Source organism: Coptis chinensis, chromosome 6 (assembly GCF_015680905.1).
Source record: "Coptis chinensis isolate HL-2020 chromosome 6, ASM1568090v1, whole genome shotgun sequence".
NCBI classification, from domain to species: domain Eukaryota; kingdom Viridiplantae; phylum Streptophyta; class Magnoliopsida; order Ranunculales; family Ranunculaceae; genus Coptis; species Coptis chinensis.
The window spans coordinates 44,487,912-44,508,257 of NC_141461.1; the positions used below are offsets into that span (position 1 = coordinate 44,487,912).

Consider the following 20,346-nt stretch of genomic DNA (forward strand, 5'->3'; position numbering starts at 1 on the left):
AAAAAAATAGTACGTATTAATCATAAAACCTCAGCTCATTTATGGTGGTTGATCTCTCCAAGCTTACGCGGCAAAAATGCAAAATGTTTTAGAAGACATCTTATTGTGATATTATGCGTTTCTTTCTTCTGGTCTGGAAATCTAAGACTAAGACCTACACATGAAAAATTCAATTTAATAGAAACAATTTGAGGAAATAACTACGTAAAACCATCAAAATATACAAATTGTGTTTGAATTGGTTCATTCAATAATAATGAAAGAGTCAAAGAAAATTATGAAGTAACTTTTTTGGTTTTGAATCATGAAATTCAAGTTTGTCCCCCCGTTAATGGCAACTGAAGTAACTCTTTTGGTTATGAATCATGGAATGCAAGCTTGTCTGGTGTTAATGGAAAGTTAATAGGTCTTTTGCATTTTGGTCCTGCTATTAATAGTGAATTTAGAGTTTGGTCCACAATTAATCGTTTATTGCACTTTGGTCCCAAATTGCGTTAAAGTGTGTTGACTGTGAGTTGACCGAACAGCCCACGTCTATTTCATCCATATATTTTCTAAAATGCCCATAATACCTTGTACATGTCGTACACGTGACTTATTTGAGGACCAAACTGCAAATATTTGCTATTAAAAGTGGGACCAATTACTAAAAACTACACATGACATCATCTCATTCATTCAATCCAACAGTTTTAAACAATTAACATTTTTTTCTTGAACACCGCTCCACCACCACCTCTACCCTCCATAACAATCTGAATCGCCACCACCACCACTATCTAAAAGCAATGACCTCCATTAACACAATCAACTACCAATCAAAACCCCATTTTTTACATTTTCACTTTATGATCATATTTTCAAGTTTGTCGGCAATCTTTGAACATTCAAGTTTGTTGCTGATCTTTGATACTTAATTTTTTTTGGATTTCGGGTTAAGATAAGGGTTGTTAAGATTTTTGTCTCATTTATTAGGGGAGTTTAAGCTGAAATTTCAAATACCCAATCTTTTTTTTTTTTAAATTCAAAATTAATTTTTGTAGTCCTATAGTGTTTTAAGTTCAATAGGATAAATGATTTTGATCTTTGTATAAAGTTGAGAAAGCTAGCTAGATGACGATGATTGTGGAATGGTGATGAATGAGAGTGATAATTGAGTGGTGGAGGAAAAGGTGGTGGTGGTTGTGGTGGTAAAATATGAAGAATATAAAATGTAAGTTTGGGACTCGGTTAGTTGAGATACATATGGTGTAAGACGAGCCATTGATTAAAATCAAATGATTAAATGATGACTAATGATTTTAGGTATTATTAAATTTTAGATGGATTGACGAGGTCAAAATGCAATAAACGATTAATTGTGGACCAAACCCTAATATCACTACTATCACTAGGACCAAACTGCAAAATACCAGTTAAGTGATGGTCGTTGATTAGTTTCACGTGCAGTACACGTGTTTGGGTAATTTGGGTATTAAGAAAGTATAGATGGACCTCTGTCAATTTGGGACCAAAGTATGCAATAAACAATTAATTGTAGACTATACCCTAAATTCGCTATTAATAGTAAGACCAAAATGCAAAAGACCCTAAGTTAATTGGTAACTAAGTGGTTGTTTGTTTGTTTTTTTCAGCCTTAAGCACCGCTGAAAACTTAGTTTTTAGCATTCAACATAGTTGTTTGTTTTTTTATGGGTCTTCAACATTCAAATATACAAAACCCATTTCAGCATTCCACATTTACTTCCTTACTAAATGCTGGAAAAAGGGATGCTAAAGTTAGGTTTACACCCCTACCCTTCCATAACTCTTTCACAACTCATCTTCTCGTAACTCTTTCACAATGCATCTTCTCCTACGTACTTTTGGTTGGCTGCGCTCTAGGTAAGTCATTTTTTTCCCAGCAAAGATCAATTTCTCTACTAGTTAAATTAGTTCAACATATTCGAACATGCTTGATGTAGATTACATAAAGGTCGTTATTGAACTTATTATTTATGGATGACCTTATGGTTATTGAACTATTATTTATGCCTATCTCTTTGTTTTTTTTATCTTATATTACTATGTGTATTTTAGACGTTAAAATGTTGAATAAACAAAGGAAACTATTTCAAATCCATTTACTCTTTTGTTTTCAAGTTAGTGTTCGAAATAGATTGCAAGGTTAAAAATATCCAAATAATTTGTATTCAACATTCAGAGTCGGGTCATTCCAACAGAAAACAGACATGTTTTTCTGAGTTCAGCGTTCAGAAGGTGGGCCATTCACCATTCAGAGTTCAAAGGCTCAGAAAAACAAATGACCCCTAAATAAACAATTAATGTTGTTTTGACCTCGGCGCAACTTTATTTATTTATTTATTTTATTTTTTGATTTTTAAGTTTATCTATTCATTGAATCACTGCTGCTATTTCAAGATTTGAAGTCAAAGTTTCAAGTTTAAAATTTGTTTAGTATCGTCTGGACTCCAGCGCATTCTCGCAGTTCTTCTTCAATTACTACTCATTGTAAGTATTAGAAATAGCTTCGTTTGTACATATATTTTATTATTTGTTTCTATTTTCCTATTCACGTATATAGTAAGGATTGATATCAATCTTAGGAACTTGTAATCTCTATATAAACCATTGTATGAGACCTAGAAATACATCAAGTAAATATTCTCTCAAATCAATCTCTCTCTCTCTAATTTATCATGGTATTAGCCTAATTTCGATCCAAACCCTAACCCTAACCGCTCTAAGTTTCCGCCTCCTCTTAATTCTCAATGGCCGCCGCCTCAAACACCAATAATGACTCTCCTCCAGGTTCCGATGATCCTTTCTTTGTACACCACTCAGATAGTCCCATGGCTATTCTTGTCTCTCCTCTGTTATCCGGTGATAATTATCCGACTTGGTTACGGTCTATCTCTAGAGCCCTTCGAGCAAAGAATAAGTTTGGTTTTGTCGATGGCTCTGTCACACCTCCCACTACTCCCAAAGAAAAATCCAAGTGGTCGCGATGTGATGACCTCGTTGCTTCATGGATTCTTAATTCTATTACTCTAAATATCTGTGGAAGCATCCTCTATGCCGACTCTGCATCCAAAATCTGGAAAGATCTAGGTGACCATTTTTCACAAATGCACCCAAGGTCTTTCAACTGAAGGATTCCATCACTCTTCTCAAACAAGACAATCATCCGTTATCTGTTTACTTCACTTTGCTTAAATCTTTATGGGATGAATTAAGTTCTTTGTCTACTATGTCTGCTTGTACTTGTGGTCATGCATCTATTTTTGCCGAAGAGATTGAAGACAGTCGTTTTATGAAATTCAAGCAAGGCCTAGATGCTCGTTTTCAATCCATTCGCAGTCAAATTCTCTTGATGGATCCTTTTCCTCGTATGTCCAAGATTTATTCTTTAATCCGACAAGAAGAGAAGCAACAAGAGATTCATGCACTCTCTCTTCCATCTGCTCCAGATGTTGCTGCCCTGAGTTCCACTTTCAAAAGCCCAATTGGGTTTCTTCTTTGAAATCAGGCCCGTCTAAACCTCCGTAACACAACACTGGTTCACAACAGCCTAGAGCACGCGTACCCTCCGATCCAGGGCAAACAGAGCACGCACACGCTCGTCCATTTTGCAATCACTGTAACCGAGTTGGACATCATATTGGTACATGCTACAAACTGCACGGTTATCCCCCCAAACCTACTCAAGCCAATTCGGTTGCTACGGACTCCAATTCTCCTGTTTTCTCCACAGAATAATACAACCAACTTCTTAGTTTGCTTTATTTAGGTAGCACCACTTCACAAGCAAACCTGATAAGTATTTCTCTCTCGTGTTTTTCTAAATCCATATGGATCATTGACTCTGGTGCTACCAATCATGTTTGTTCATCATTACATTTGTTTTCTCATTATCATACTTGTTTAACACATTCTACTCTTAAACTTCCGGATGGAATAGACCATTTAATTACTCATGTTGGTAGTATTATTCTCTCTCCTCTATTACGTCTTGACAACGTTCTATTTGTTCCCACTTTTCATTTTAATGTGCTTTCCATTAGTGAACTAGTCAAGTCTTACCCTCTCTCTGTCATGTTCACTAATTATTCTTGCCTTTTTCAGGACTAGTTACCGAAGAAGAAGATTGGATTGGGACGGCTTGATGGGGGACTCTACCATCTCCAACTAGCTTCCGTTTGCTCATCCCACAACTCCACCACCAATAATTTATGGCTTTATCGCTTAGGACATCTCTCTTTCACTCCTTTGTAAATTTTAGCTAAGCAGTTTCCTTTCATTTCTAGTTCTAATAATGCTACTTGCAATGTATGTCCTCAAGCTAAGCAAACACGTTTATCTTTTTCTCATAGTTCCATAAAAACTATTAAACCTTTTCAAATGATTCATTGTGATATTTGGGGTCTTTTTCATTTACCATCATATTCCAATGCTCATTTTTTCTTAACTATTGTCGATGATTTTAGTCGTGCTACATGGATTTATCTTATGACTGTCAAATCTGAAACTATCATGCATTTACAATCTTTTGTTGCCATGGTTCACACTCAATTTCATTCTACAATACATTCACTCATATCTGGCCATAGCAACATTGATGACCATTTTCATGAAATCCAAGTCCTTCGATCCGACAATGAATCCGAATTTATATCCCATAACATGCAACAATTTTTTTTCCAAACATGGGGTTATCCACCAATGTAGTTGCGTTGCTACTCCCCAACAAAACGCTGTTGTTGAAAGAAAACATCGTCACTTACTCAACGTTGCACAAGCATTACGTTTTCAAGCTCATCTCCCGTTATCCTTCTGGGGTGAATGCATTCTCACCGCAGGCTATCTCATTAACAAAATTCCTAGCCCCTTGTTAAATGGCAAATCCCCTCATGAGCTTTTGTTTACAGCATCTCCCACTCTTGCCCATCTTCGTGTTTTTGGTTGTTTATATTTTGCTCACAACACTTCCATTAAAAATAAGTTTGATCACCGTGGGAAACCTAGCATCTTCATTGGTTATCCTTATGCTCCGAAAGGCTATCGCATTTATGATTTATCTTCCAAAAAAATTTATACTTCCTGTGACGTGATTTTCCATTAGAATGTATTCCCCTATCAACATTTATCTTCCCCACCATAACATCTTCCAGTTTATCCCTTACCCATCCCAGACAATGAAACTTTCGACATTTCATCCTCTCCTGTAGCTCTAGTAATCAAGCACGCACGCACCCTCCCTCCTGACACTCTTCCACCTCAGTCAGCTCTATCACCTGCAATTTTGGAACTCCCTCAGTCACCACAACTCAACCCTCCTACCTCACCTCGATCTACTAGAGTGCGAAACCCCCCACCATTTCTCATCAAAGATTATCACTGCGCTACTCTCACCAAGGCACCTACAGTCCCTCGTTCAGCCAACCTCATCCAATCGGGCTCTAAGATAACACGGTCTTCCACTCCATATCCTATGGCTTCCTATGTTTCTGACACTAATTTTTCTACTTGTCATAAAGTTTTTTTGTCTAAAGTATCTTCTTCAGTTGTTCCTATATCTTTTTCTCAAGCTGTAAAATCCTAGAATGGAGAGCTGCTATGGCTGCTGAAATTGCAGCTTTAGAACAGAATAACCATGGACTCTTGTTCTGTTATCCCCTCATCTTAAGCTTATTGGTTGTAAATGGGTTTTCAAGATTCAATATCATGTAGATGGCTCTATTGAGCGTTACAATGCTCGTCTTGTTACCAAGGGTTACAATCAGATTGAAGGACAAGGCTATCATGACACTTTTGCACCTGTTGCTAAATTAGTCACTATTCGATTACTTCTCTCCATTGTTGCTATCAGACATTGGTCCCTTTATCAGCTGGATGTCCACAATGCCTTTCTCCAAGGTGATTTAGATGAAACTGTCTACATGACCTTACCTCCTGGCTTCGCCAAACAGGGGGAGCACAAGATCTGTAGCCTCAATAAGTCCTTATATGGACTCAAGCAGGCTTCTTGGCAATGGTTTGCCAAACTATCTACCACTCTTGTCAATGTCGACTTCACTCAGTCTAAGTCTGATTATTCTTTGTTCACTAATATTCGTGGTTCTAATTCTACATTTGTTCTTGTTTATATGGACGACATTCTGATCACAGGCAACAATCCATCTCTCATTCAAAACTTGAAGCAATTTTTAGAAGAAAAGTTCTATATCAAGGACTTGGGACGTCTTAAATATTTCTTGGGTCCAAAGAAGGATTATTTCTTATACAACACAAATGTCTTTTGGACATTCCGTCTGATTGTGGTACCACTGGTGGTCATATTTATGAGTTCCCTATGGAACAAAACATCAACCTTAATACCAATGATGGCACGTTACTTAAGGATCCTACTGTCTATCATCGCTTGATTGGGAGTCTCCTATATCTCACAGTTACACGACCAGATATCACTTATTCTGTTAATTGTCTCAGTCGTTTCATGCAAACCCCACAGACTCCACATCTCGATGCTGCTCATCGTATACTCCGCTACCCTAAAGGTTCGATCAACAAAGGGATTCTCTTATCCACTACTAGATCTTTACACATCTGTAGCTTCTGTTACTCTGATTGGGCTGGCTTCCCTGTCACTCATCCCTCTACTAGTGGTTATTACACTTTTCTTGGTTCTAGCCCTATCTCCTAGAAAACAAAGAAATAGAGCATTATATCCCGTTCTTCTGCTGAAGCCGAATATCGATCCATGGCTACTCTTGCATGTGAACTTCAATGGTTGAAGTATCTTCTGCATGACTTAGGCATTTGTCACCCCTTTCCGATGACCATGTTCTACGACAATCAGGTCGCCCTCCATATCTCTCAGAATCCAGTTTTCCATGAACGAACGAAGCACATCGAATTAGACTGTCATTTCTTACGAGACAAGATACATGCCAAGTTACTCTCCCCTCAGTTTGTTCCTTCGTCAGCTCAAGTTGCTGACACCTTCACTAAACCTCTCGGCAAGGACACCTTCCTCAGGTTAATTCGCAAGTTAGGTGTTCTTGACATTTACTCTCCAACTTGAGGAGTAGTATTAGAAATAGCTTCATTTGTACAGATCTTTTATTATTTGTTTCTATTTTTCCGTTCACGTATATAGTAAGGATTGATATCAATCTTAGGAACTTGTAATCTCTATATAAACTATTGTATGAGACCTAGAAATACATCAAGTAAATATTCTCTCAAATCAATCTCTCTCTCTAATTTATCAGTAAGTTCTAACATTAACAATTTTAGATTCATACCCAATTGATAATCTTTGTTCTTCTCTTCCCTATATAATTTGTTCCCAACGATCCAACAGTCACATTTTTACTAAAGGAAACACATATGCTGATAAAGCGGGTTAATGAAATATTACTGGAAAACCTAAAATTAACATATATGAGGTGAAATATGAGACAAATTTATACCTCGTATTTGTGTTGATGGCCTTATTTTTCTTCCTATACCACCTGTAATTTAAGAAGGCAAAACAAGATGAAATCTAATTAAAAATATCTATTCTAAGGAGAATAACATAATAACTGACTATTACCCAATATTGATTAAAAATAACTTTCTACACTAATCAAGTACCGGACTTCCGGATTGAATTGCCAATTTTAGAGCAAAGTGCTAATGAAGAGGTAATCCCAAACCCACAAATCCTAAGTTAAGATGCAGTAACTGATGCAAATGTAGTTATTACACTACCGGTGCATGCTCAAGTACCATACGCTAGTGCTGGTTGTGGTCAAGCTCTAGTAATTTCGTAGGCGGGCAGATTTCTACGAAATGGGCTGACGTGTGCGAAGATCCTGGAGGAGGCTTCACTCCAGTCACCAATAAGAGACCTAACAAGGGCAAGGGTAAGGTCCAACCCCAGGCACCACCTCCCAACACAAGGTCTACGCCATAATTTAATTCCAATCCAAATTGTTCTAAATGAAGATTTTCTATTGGAATATAAGATCAAGGTACTACAAAAAATAAGGCAGTATGTAGCAAGGTTAAAAGAATTGCAAAGCCATTTTACTACTGGTTTGTTTGTATAGCTGAACCTAATCGATCGGAAAGCTAATAGTAGTTGTGTTTCTCTTTTGGGATTGAATGATTTGACTGCCCACTTTTTGCACAATGAATGTGGAAGTAGAAAAGGAAATATATGGGTCTTCTGGAGTTCTGGAAGTGGGGAATGACTGTAACCCTAGCTGGCATGTCTAACGAACGGTCTAACCAACACATCTCCTTTTGGTATGATAGGTCTCTTTTCACTTTTGTTCATGCAAGAAGCTACCTGGCCACCTGGGTCACAGGAGGGAACTATGGTCTGATTTGCAATGAAGTCTTCGAAAAATATCTCCCCCACGCACACACAAATTAGTAGGGCAATGAATGAGTTTATCTCAACAATGAACTCTTGTACGTCAACATCATCTCTCTGAATGCGACTACAATGGAATTTAATACACTTAGTGTAACAATTGACATGATGGTGGCAAGGTCATATGTAAATTGGATAGAGCATTATGTGATGTAGGATGGATGGATAAGTTTCCTAGTTGGAGATACAAGGTCCTTTGCAGATTTTGTTTAGATCATTCAATTCTCCACTACTCAGCAATACTATACTATAGTGGTGCCTAAGCCTAAGAACATTCCTTTCAGGTTTTTTAAAGCGTGGTCTTGTCATGAAACCTTCTTGCACTTTGTCAAATGTAATTGGGATCAGAACCTGGTTGGTACTCGTATTCTCGCCTTAGTCAATCAGGAACTCAAAAGTTTGGTGCCCTATCCCAATGGTTTGGTGCTATCCCACTAAACCACAATAGTTTGGTAGGATAATGTTAGCAGGCTAGCGTTTCCAAAACCAATTATTTTTTTTACAGCCGCCAGTGTATCAATGGCGTATAGGAAGGATTTTTTTTTGGACTCTCCACACTCCAGCTGCCAGTACTAATGGCATGTATAGGAAGGATTTTTTTTTTGGACTCTCCACTCTCCAGCCGCCATTCTCAAAGGCGTGTGGGAAAAAAGATTTTAAAAAAATATCTAGCCGCCACATAGTGTGGCGTGTGGCTTAGATTTCTTCTACCCGCCACTCATACTGGCGTGTAGACTTGACGCTATCTCGATAAAACTGGCGCTATAAATAGGTAAACTTATATCGATAGCGTTGGCGGGTGTAAAGGTTCTTTTTGGGCGAACCTTACGTGTGTAGGAAATTTGGGTAGAATGATGTGGTGACTGAGTTCGAAGGATTGAACAGCCTACGTATCCAGTTCACTGACAAACTGGAATCAAGTCGAACGTAGTTCCTTGTTTGGATTCTATGATCGAATGATTGATGGAGAAGATGGAGAGTGGAGAAGAAGCATAGAATTCTCTCCCCTTTTTTTTTAGAGAGTGGAGAGGAAATATATAGAATTCCCTCCCCCATTTGGTGCTCCATGAATTGAATGAGGTCCACTTTCGGTGCTCCATTCATTGATGATATTTAATGCATGCATTCATGTTCATTTTGTAACCATTTGGTAACTCATAACTCTTGAGATGACTAATTGTAATTATCCAATAAGTTAGTCTTAAGATATGATCAATGGCAATGACACGTGTTGCGAATATATTGATGACAATATATGTCCCCCACACAGCCCCCTCTCGTTAGGTCGTGGTTTCTTAAGAACGATCTGACGAGAGAAATAATTTGACACCTATCCAAGTGGAACAGTGAGCGTGTTGGAGGGTGTGTGAGCGTTCTGCTCTAGTGAGCATAGGTCTAGGACCTTTAGTGCTTAAGTCTTATGCTCGAGTGCGCGTAGGTCCAAGGACCATATAGCGCTTATGTAAACGTTCTGCTCCAGTAGGTCAAGGGACCGTTTAGCGCTTATGGAAGCGTTTCGAGTGAGCGTAGGTCAAGGGACCTTTTAGCGCTTATGTAAGCATTCTGCTCGAGTGAATGTAGGTCAAGGGACATTTTAGCACTTATGTAAGTGTTTTGCTCCAATAGGTCAAGGGACCTTTTAGCGCATATGGAAGCATTCTGCTCGAGTGAGCGTAGGTCAACGGACCTTTTAGCGCTTATGTAAGCATTCTGCTCCAAGAAGTCAAGGGACCTTTTAGCACTTATGGAAGCATTCTGCTCGAGTGAGCTTAGGTCCAGGGACCATTAAGTGCTTATGTAAGCGTTCTGCTCCAGTAGGTCAAAGGACCTTTTAGTGCTCTTAGAGAGCGTTCTACACTGAATTGATCCTATAAGTGTAGGTCCTCAAGTAGCGAGAATTGATGGGTTATGTAGCCTCTGAGCTTGAGTGAGCATAGGTCTAGGGACCATTTAGCGCTTATGTAAGTGTTATGCTCCAGTAGGTCAAGGGACCTTTTAGTGCTCTTAGATAGCATTCTGCACTGAATTGATCCTAGAAGTGTAGGTCCTCAATTAGCGAGAATTGATGAGCTATGTAGCCTCTGAGCTCGAGTGAGCATTTTGTTTTGGAGATGCAGTTAATAGCTATCCTTGAATTGGCATGACTATAGTTAGCCCCAGTTTTGGAGCTTGATTGACTTGTAAAAAATGCAAGCTAGTAACAAAGAGTTAGTACGAACTAACAGTAGTAATTTTGGAGATGCATGGAGCATAATAACATAATTGAACATGTTTAGATGGCAATAATAAGCCCCAATCTGGAGATGGTTGTGGCTAGCCCCCAGTATGCATTGGAGCTTGATTGACTTTCACTAGATCGAATTGTGCGTATGGCTGTTGTGGGCCCCAGTTCCGTGTCTAGCTAGCCCCTAGTTCTTGTTGTAAGACGACCTGACAAGGAGCGAGATTTGGATGAGTGGTAGCCCTTGTCAGATTTTGACCAACGCCATCTCTGAACTGTATTACTCTGTAATAAATCAATTTGCTAGAAAGCTAGAATGAGTCTCCGTTTTTCAATCCAAGCGAGCTACAACAGATTGAGAATTTGATCGACCTCCAACATATTGGTCTATGGTGACACACTTTCAAGAATGCAAGTGTATGGATCATGCCGTCAAAGCTTGCTCCAAACAAGCAATTCATGCATGTTACGACCTAGCTGTTTAGAATTGTGTAGCCTCTTTATTCAACAATTTGCAATGTCTGGGTAGTGTTGATTCGGAAGTTTGAAACTTGCGTTGTTATACTGAAGTACATCTGCGCGCTGTAATGTTATGGTAGGACCAATTCATAGTATAGGCGAACTGCCCAGGAGGGAGCTTTGAGTCACAATAGGGGGTGTCAGGTCGCCATTCTTAAGTCATCCCACCTAATAGAACTCTTGTGTTTAACTTTTGTAAACGTCGAAGCAGTCAGCAACCCTTGAGCTACCCATGCCAGGAGTTTCATCACCAACCTCATTGCATTGATTCCAAGACTCAATTGCTACACAAAGATCGTCTCTTTGCATTCCTGGATCGCCAACTACTGTAGATATGTAAGCATTTCCAACAGAATCCGAAACCAACCCAAGAATCAAGTGGAGAAGAAGAAGAGATGAACAAGGTAGCTAGCCCCAGTTGTCTAGAAGCATTTAAATTTATGAGTTTCTACTGTATCCATGGCTGGTCGGTGATTCCTCCTATTGTAACTTGAAAAGTTTGAAAGTCAGACAAAGGAATAACAAATTATTTCGTTTGCTAAGTGCACTATTAATACTTGAAAATGATGCAAGTAACTGTTGCAGTATTCTCATTTAGTGACTGGGAGTCGTAGGATTCAAGTTCGAGTTCAGACGTGTATTATCTTTTTCTCCAGCCCTTCCTCCACCTTTTAGAATGCATAGCCTTGAAATACCAATGCATATATAAAACAGTAGTAGGAATATTAATCTAGAAATTTGAGATAAAAATTGCATTCTCTTGAAAAAGAGATAAGTGGCTTGGTCACCGCGTGATATTATTCTGCCCAAGTGAATCCAACATAGCCAATGGACTCTGCAGGTTCATATATAGGGTCCCTGTAGATATGCATGCTCAATAAAATGAGAGGTCAGTGGTTTGAGCTAAGCATGTTGTTGTGAATAAATAACTGCAGAAACAACGTTACCCACAACAAACGGATCAATCCAATACAAGGATCGATCCTTCTCAATAGACAAGACTTCAACACCCTCTAAGCAATATCTCAACACTTCTCAATATCAAATAACAAGCATATAAAGTAAAACAATTAATGTAAAGGAAGAACAACCCACAAGACGAGATATATCGTGGTTCGGCAATTTGCCTACTTCCACACTGCGAGTTCCAAGCTTTACTGGATGTCCGGAGTAATAGATTACAAGTCTCTCAATTCATTCACAAAGAATGAACACTCAACTCACAAAGAATTGTTCTCTTATAATCTCTCTCTTTCTTGGTTTTGGAAAAGTTCAGATTAAGTTTTCCAAAACCTTGATTTTGTTTTTATACCAAAACACAAATTTCGCGGTTACTGTAGCGAGGCCCACGAAAAACAGACTTGGCCTTGAGGCGCCTTACTCGCAGTCGCCTAAAACACTGGAATGGCGTGTAGTGCGCTACTACGGCAAGTCGCCTTTAAACGTGGAAGAGAAAAAAAAAATCCCGTTTTCTCTACATTCTCCACCTCGGTGAGGTTTTAACACATAAAACCAAGCCGAACACATCCAACAAGAACACATCCAGTAAGAACACATCCAGCAAGGAAGACTCGCAGTCAACTGCCTCGAAGGGCCATGCCCACAAAGGGCTCTTTCAAACATGTAGGATTTGGAGCAAGTCCAAATAGTGTTGGAACTTAACTCCGGTGACAACTTTCGTCAGCATATCAGTTGGATTGTCATGGGTGTCCACTTTCTCAAGTGCTACATCACCATCCTCAACGACATCCCGTATAAAGTGATAATGGACATCAATATGCTTGGTTCGAGCATGATGAACCTAGTTCTTCGCCAAATGAATAGCACTCTGACTATCATAATACAAAGCAACACTATTCTACTCAATACCCATATCATCTAGAAGACCTCGAAGCTATAGTGTCTCTTTCACTACCTCTGCCACTGCCATATACTCTGCCTCAGTAGTAGATAGAGCAACTGTAGCCTGTAACATAGACCTCCAACTAATCGATGCACCATGCATCATAAACACATAACCAGTAGTCGATCGTCGTCTATCTAGATCGTCTGCATAATCAAAATCCACAAACCCACTGACATAACAAGTGCCTCCACCATAACCTAATCCCACATCCAAGGTACCCTTCAAGTACCTTAGTACCCATTTCACTGCCTCCCAATGATGCTTCCCAGGATTTGCCATATACCTGCTTACAACACTAACTACCTGTGAAATGTCTGGGCGTGTGCACAACATAGCATACATCAAACTGCCCACGACACTTGCATAAAGGACATGTGCCATATGCTTTTGTTCCTCCACCGAACTAGGAGAGAACTTAGCTGAAAGCCTAAAATGCCCAGCCAAAGGCGTAGAAACCGACTTTGCATTCTCCATACCAAAACATGAAAGTACTTTATGAAGGTATTTCTTCTGAGATACAACTATCCGTCGATTCTGCCTATCTCTATCAATCTCCATGCCCAGTATCTTCTTGGCTCCACCTAAGTCTTTCATCTCAAACTCAGAGCAAAGTTGAGATTTCAACTTGTCTATCTCCACCATGCTTTTGGAAGCAATAAGCATGTCATCCACATAAAGAGGGAGATAAATGAAGTCATTACCACGAAGCTCACGAAAAGTAAAACACAACAATCATACTTGCCGGGTGTACTCATGTTGCATCATGAGCGTGTCAAAGCTTTTTTATACCATTGCCTGGGCGATTGCTTTAACCCGTACAATGACCGATTCAATTTGCATACATGATCTTCTTTCTCAGCAACGACAAACCCTTCAGGTTGTCTCATATAGATCTCTTCTTCTAAGTCCCCATGCAAGAAAGCAATTTTCACATCAAGTTCCTCTAACTCCAAGTTGAAGTGAGCAACTAAACTCAATAACACACGAATGGATGTATGTTTAACCACCGGGGAAAATACCTCATTGTAGTCGACTCCTTCCTTCTGTGAAAAACCATTTGCTACCACTCTTGCCTTGTACCCAAACCTATCAGACTCAGGAAGGACCTCTTTCTTTCTAAACACCCATTTACTGCCGATAGTCCTTTTGCCCTTTGGCAATAAAACTAGGTCCCATGTGTGATTTTTATCAAGAGATTCCATCTCTGCTTGCATAGCTACCAACCAATCTCTGTAATAATGAGCATCTCTAACGGCTTCCTTAAGCTATCTGGCTCATCATCTTCGATATTCGGTCATATGCCACTAAATCCACGACCATAGTGTTTCACCGGCTTCGTGCCCATACTTGTGCACTTCTTTAACTTGTCTCGTGGCCAGGGTCAGCCACTACAAGTTCGCGGATGCTCTTGCTCTTCTTCTTTCTGTCGTGTGGTTCCATGATTTGGTACCTCATCATGATCTAACCGGTCATCTGCTGCATCGGACAACTCAAGCTCGGTAAGCTTGAACTTTATAGACTTCTCACCATTACGCCTTACTGCTTACTGAAAGATAACACGGAAGTCTTATCAAAGGTAACATCTCTGCTGACCAGGAACTTGTGGTCTTCTAGACACCACAATCTATATCCCTTTATCCCATTTTGCGAAGCCTAAGAATATGGCCTTCTTAGCTTTAGGATCTAGTTTCCTTTCCCTCACATGGTAGTAAGCTGTCGATCCAAACACTCACAAAATACTATAATCAGCTGGGTTACCTGACCATACCTCATAAAGTGTCCTACAATCTATAGGTAATGCGGTGACCTATTGTATGCAGTAACACGCCATGGACGTGATTCGCCTAATACTCTTTGCATAGACGGCATTAGACAACAAACATCTTGCTCTTTCAAGCAAAGTTCTATTCATCTCATCTACGCCATTCCATTCTCGTGGCGTGTGCTTGCTCGATCGATTAATGCACGGCAATTCCATTTCGCCTCAGCGCATTGAACTCTTAGAAAGGTCCATAGGTATACTCAGTACCATTGTCAGACCATAATGTCTTTACCTTCCTATCTGTGCAATTCTCAACCCTTGCCTTCCACTTCTTAAATGTCTCAAACACTTCATCTTTCGATTTCATCATATACACCCACACATAGCGAGTATGATCATCAATGAATGAGACATAATAGCGGTTACCTCCCTTAGAAGCCACCCTGGAGGGTCCCCAAACATCCGTATGCACATAGTCAAGGATGCCTGTTGTCGTGTGCTTGCTTGACTTGAACTTGACTCTTCTGATTTGCTTCCCATAGGCCAATGCTCACATAACCCCATACTTGGCTTCTTCAAGTTCTTCAAGAACTCTCGCTTGCATAACTCAGACAAACCCTTTTCACTCATATGCCCTAAACGCTTATGTCATATCTTAGTGCACTCAGAATCATTACTACATGCACCTACTGCTACATCGCCTATCACCGTACTACCTATCGAGTATACAAGGTTCCATGTTTTTGACCCCTTCATAACAACTAAAGAGCCATTAACAATATTTAGGACTCCACCTTCACAAACTTGTGGCCTTTGGAATCCAAGGTACCAAGAGAAATAAGACTTTTCTTTAGCTCGGGGAACATGTCTCACATCGGTTAAAGTCCTCACTACACCATCATACATCTTGACCCGTATAGTTCCAATTCCTACCGCGCTTTACAAGCAACGCGTCATTACCCATTAAAACGGAACCACCATCAATGCTCTCATAAGAAGTAAACCACTTTCTATTCGGACACATATGATAGGAACATCCGAATCAAGAATCCACCTTTCGGTCATATATAGTCTTGTGTGGACACCGTAGTGAACTCATCCTCTTGAGCTGAAGCATAATTTGCCTCGATTTTGCCTTACCTTTCTTCCGACCATCTCTCTTGTTCTCTTTCTTGGTGGGGACAATTACTTGCGTAATGTCTTTTTTTCATTGCAATTGTAGCATTGTACATGTTTTAAAGGCTTCTTTGACTTGGACCTAGAATTCTCATTACTTGAATAATTCTGTTCATACGAATTTTCACTTGCCACTAGCCCCTGACCTGCATCAATGTTATTCTCTACACGTGTCTTCTTCATCAACTCATAAGAAAGAAGTGCACTCTGAACTTCATCAAGATCGACGACTTCTCTGTTCATGAATGTAGTCATTAGATGCTCATAGCTTTCTGGCAAGGAGAATATTAATCATGCCGCTTAATCCTCATCATCCATCTTTATACCAACATTCAAATAATCCGCTAGACGTCGACGGAACTCACTAACGTGCTCTTGCATCGTTGAACCATCGACCATCATGTACCGATAAAGACGTTTCTTAAGGTACATCTTGTTCGTCATGCTCTTGGTCATATACATAGACTCTAGTTTGAGCCAAATACCAACAGCGGTATTTTCTCCCATCACACTATACATGACCTCATTAGCAAGACATAACCGGATTGATGAACAAGCCTGAAGATCAAACTCTTCCCAATCATCATTACTCATATCCGCCGCCTTAGATTTAATCCCCTTTAAAGCCTTGTGCAAACCTTGTTGGATGAGGATGTCCTTTACTTGGACTTCCTAAATCCTAAAGTTATTCTTCCCATTAAACTTCTCTACTTCAAACTTTGCATTTGACATTTTGGGAGCCATCTTTCAAGTTACACACAATAACCCGAAAAAAAATTCACTTCGGAATTTAATCGAACACCATGTCTACACAAAATCCGAGCACTAAACTCAAAATCCTAGGTCGTATACCTACGCTCTGATACCAATTGTTGTGAATAAATAACTGCGGAAACAACGTTACCCACAACAAACAGATCAATCCAATACAAGGATCGATCATTCTCAATAGACAAGACTTCAACACCCTCTAAGTAATATCCCAACACTTCTCAATATCAAATAATAAGCATATAAAGTAAAACAATTAATGTAAAGGAAGAACAACCCACAAGAGGAGATATATCGTGGTTTGGCAATTTGCCTACTTCCACACTGCGAGTTCCAAGCTTTACTGGATGTCTAGAGTAACAGATTACAAGTCTCTCAATTCATTCACAAAGAATGAACACTCAACTCACAAATAATTGCTCTCTTATAATCTCCCTCTTTCTTGGTTTTGGAAAAGTTCAGATTAAGTTTTCCAAAACCTTGATTTTGTTTTTATACCAAAAAACAAATTTCGCGGTTACTGTAGCGAGGCCCACGAAAAACAGACTTGGCAGGAATAAGCTAAAACACTAGAATCTTTGAGCACAGCGCTTTACTCCGGCCAAGTCGCTTTAAACGTGGAAGAGAAAAAAAAAATCCCGTTTTCTCTACACATGTATATATAGCTATATCCTAATTCATATTGTAAGCGGACTGTATGTGAGAGGGAAACTTTGGTAGCCCTTGGAGTATACTTGAGCGATCTGCCAAGGATCGAGTTGCAAAGTATCGAACTGTAATGGGTAGAGAACTGAATGACCTGTTTCAATATGTTGATAATGTTGAGGTTAAATTGATTGAAATCTGAGATCGATCCCTGTGGCACGTAGTCCAGCAATGGCTGGAATGCGTTCTTAGGATTGGATTCATCGCCATGTAAATACTGTAGCTGCTCCGGTCGCTTAAGATCCACCTTAGGAACTGATAAGGTTGCTGACCTGCACGATGCTAGGAATGACTTGTAGGCAACAAGGCAATATTTTGGGTTCGTGAACCACCAATGACATGTAAACCAGTAGCAGTTTAAGTGTTCTTAAATGATTTACGGAATAAGATCAAAAGTCAATATAAGCCGCTGCATGCCAAGTTTAGTCAGAGATCGATCGTAATATTGTTTATGATCAGGTCGCATAAAATAAGGAATTATGCAATAGTATTAAGCGGTACGAGTTTTTAGCGCTCATCCTATTGTGTATGGACCAGGAGATGGCCGCAACTAATAAATTGAGGGTCTTTAGGCTGCTTCCAATGTATCCGGCGTAAATTAAATAATCTAATGATGCTTAAATTGTTGTTAATATTACTGATGAAGAAGAACCTTGCTGAGTATTGAATACTATGTTGATCATATCAGAAACAATAAAGCTCAAAAAGGAACTGAAGCTTTAGTTGTTCATGTAACTTATGTCAAAAAGAAAAAAACAAACAAACAGAATGTTTTCATAATGGGAATGAAAACTTATCTTTTATGCATGTATTGATTGACTCCATAGGCGAGTGAGCTTTTTTATTATTCTCTTCGGAACAGCCATTACCATGCTTCGCGGGCTTGAAAATCGAAAGTAGCAATAGAACTTTAATTTGAGTAGATGAATTTTTAAGTTATTCGATCCACAGACGGCGCTAATGTAAATGTTCTTTTTGGGCGAACCTTACGTGTGTAGGAAATTTGGGTAGAATGATGTTGATATGTTGTGATTGAGTTCGAAGGATCGAACTGCCTACGTATCCAGTTCGCTGACGAATTGGAATAAAGTCGAACGTAGTTCCTTGTTTGGATTCTATGATCGATGGAGAAGATGGAGAGTGGAGAAGAAGCATAGAATTCTCTCCCATTTTTTTTTAGAGAGTGGAGAGGAAATATATAGAATTCTCTCCCCCTTTGGTGCTCCATGAACTGAATGAGATCTATTTTTGGTGCTCCATTCATTGATGATATTTAATGCATGTATTCATGTTCATTTTGTAACCATGACTCTTGAGATGACTAATTGTAATGATCTCAAGATATGATCAATGACAATGACACGTGTCGCGAATATATTGATGACAATATATGTCTCCCACAACGGGTTAGCGTTTTGACGCACCATTGGATCAGAATTTCCATGATATTTGGTGTTTTGCCACCATTGGACTTACCCTTAAAGTCTGGAGCAAACACTATAGAAAGCCAAAAAAAAAACACTATAGAACGCCAAAAAAAATCATTAGAAAATAATATTACATTGACCATAAGTTCATAACTCGTTTTAAACAGTAACAAAAACACACTCAAAAGGAATGAAGCCAAAATACTGAAGTGAATATTGTACCTTGCTGAGAATTCTTACTAACCGCAACAGAGGTTTGGACAAAGATAGAACCCATAACCAGAGAAACTTATGCTCCTTATTGTAGTTGTTGCAAACTTGAATTTCAAAAGCTATATTGCTACAAAAGGGACACATTTGGCCATTATTTATCCTGTACGTGCTGCAAGAAGAATTAAATCCTCTCGTTAATATATTTTGTTCAACGCGAGAAGACTCAGTATTTTGCTATACCCTCGATCTACATCTAACGATCTCGAAAACATATATAATAAGATATATGTATATTAGATAGAAAACCTTAAGGCACTAACACCATAGAAATAAACAACTACAATGGAGATCTCAATACAATGGGAAGTCAACTTTCAAAACCAGTCTCATTGCAAAAGCGTGGCATTCGCTTAACATAAAATAATCCAATTATTTTTTGTTTACAAATGTTGTTATCTTTGCTCATATTATTCGCAGCATGGGCTGTTTTTCATTTATCATTTAAGAATGGATTATTTAAAATTTAATAAATGTGCCACTTTTTTTTTTGGTAAAATTTAATAAATGTGTCACTTGCTTCTTAGAATAATGTTCATTATAAATTGCAGAGTATGATGCACATTCGTATGAAGTTGGAAAAAATCAATACCATCATCAATCCAGTAATCTACCCGGTCAATTCTTAACATGCTAACAAGTAAATGAATATATATATTCTCAGTAGGGGTGTTTATGGGTCGGTTTTTATCGGTTTCAGTTTTGGGTCTATTTTTAGCGGTTCCTATTAGATTCGGTTCTTTTGGGTTTTTTCTTATATTTTGAAAACCCGGATCCATACCCATTAATTAAGTCGGTTCCGATTCCAGTTTCGGTTCCTTATCGGGTTATATATTTTTATTGCTAAAATTATTATTTTTAGTTATATAACCGATATAAAAGTTGGTTTACGTCTTTACGACGACTATAACACTTGTCATCGATATTTTTGTCCTCTCATAAGAAGTAATGGTCCTAAATTCAATAATAATATTTGAAAGTTATCTAAAAATTTTATATACAATCTCATGCATTATATTCATGTGTATATTTTAAATCGAACATATGTATATTATACTATATGTAATGCGTCATATATAAAATAAATACCACATGTACCACAATTGAAATTGTTAGTTAGCATTGCACGTATTCGTTATCTAATATATATACATGTAATAT

The 20,346-nt window shown here is 38.7% G+C and overlaps 1 long non-coding RNA gene across 1 annotated transcript; it reads right to left on the reverse strand.

Moving 5' to 3' along the window:
• Positions 1-51: 51 nt before the first annotated feature.
• On the reverse strand, positions 52-19,412 carry LOC147493156 (uncharacterized). Its single transcript, XR_015197856.1, has 3 exons — positions 19,138-19,412; positions 7,476-7,517; positions 52-154 (listed from the first exon to the last, which is right to left on the reverse strand). It is a non-coding gene; the product is annotated as an uncharacterized LOC147493156 (long non-coding RNA).
• Between the last annotated feature and the right edge of the window lie 934 nt (positions 19,413-20,346).